Source organism: Gavialis gangeticus, unplaced genomic scaffold, assembly GCF_001723915.1.
Source record: "Gavialis gangeticus isolate Ggan-Ray unplaced genomic scaffold, GavGan_comp1, whole genome shotgun sequence".
NCBI classification, from domain to species: Eukaryota; Metazoa; Chordata; order Crocodylia; family Gavialidae; genus Gavialis; species Gavialis gangeticus.
Genome location: NW_017729019.1, coordinates 4,732,690 through 4,733,466, shown reverse-complemented (window position 1 = coordinate 4,733,466; position 777 = coordinate 4,732,690). Strand labels below are relative to the sequence as shown.

General features: G+C 47.5%; 1 protein-coding gene across 1 annotated transcript in view; it reads left to right on the top strand.

Moving 5' to 3' along the window:
* The window catches only part of EPS8L3 (EPS8 like 3), a 33,220-nt gene extending 33,102 nt beyond the window's left edge, over positions 1 to 118 (top strand). The window contains exon 21 of the transcript XR_002096686.1: positions 6 to 118. The gene's annotated coding sequence lies outside the window, so the exon portion shown is untranslated. The remainder of the gene's footprint in view (positions 1 to 5) is intronic.
* Positions 119 to 777: the final 659 nt, after the last annotated feature.

The following is a 777-nucleotide window of genomic DNA, read 5'->3' as shown; positions in this document are numbered from 1 at the left end:
CTGAGGTATTGCCTAACTGGATAAAACAAGTGTTGCAGAGACTTTGTACCTGGATGTTTTATTTATAGCCTCAAGTTGTTGACTCTACAAGCAATAAAGACAAGGAATCAGCAGCTCACTTGCAGTGTTTGAGGAAGTGAATAAATAGCTTTTGTCACCACGCTGGTGGGTGAGAGTCTCAGCCTGCTGTGGTGTCTTCTGGCAGGCACAAAGCTGAAAAAGTCTCCGGGTTGCAGGTTTTATTAACACAAGTCACATTTCAGCTCCTGTTGGGCACACGCCAGTCTCATGTTTGCATTGTTCTCTGCCAGATCTTGTGCAGATTAGCAGGGAGAAGCCCTCTAGGCCAGGGGGCAAAGCTGGTGGATTGAGACTCCACCTTCAAATTGCAAAAAAATAAAAAAAACCCCGACAAAACCAACAGGCCAAGTGTCTGCCACCTCATACTACACAGTACATCTAAACTGCAACCAGACGACACCCCTGAAGTTAGACACACACTTCCAGTAAGAGATGTTGGACCAGCTCACAGGACTCAAATCCTGCTGATCCTAGAAGGAATTTAAGTGAGGTAGGGAGAATAGTTGGGGAGGCACTGAGGTCCCAGAGGGGAGGGGAGTCGGGTGTCAAAGAAGAGTGGTTGCTCATTAAGGAGACAATCCTCCAAGCCCAAAGAGAGGTAATCCCAGGATCAAAGGGGGCAGGAGGGCACAAAAGTCCCCATGGCTCACCAAAAGCATAGATTTCATAGACATTAGGGCTGGAAGGGATCTTGGA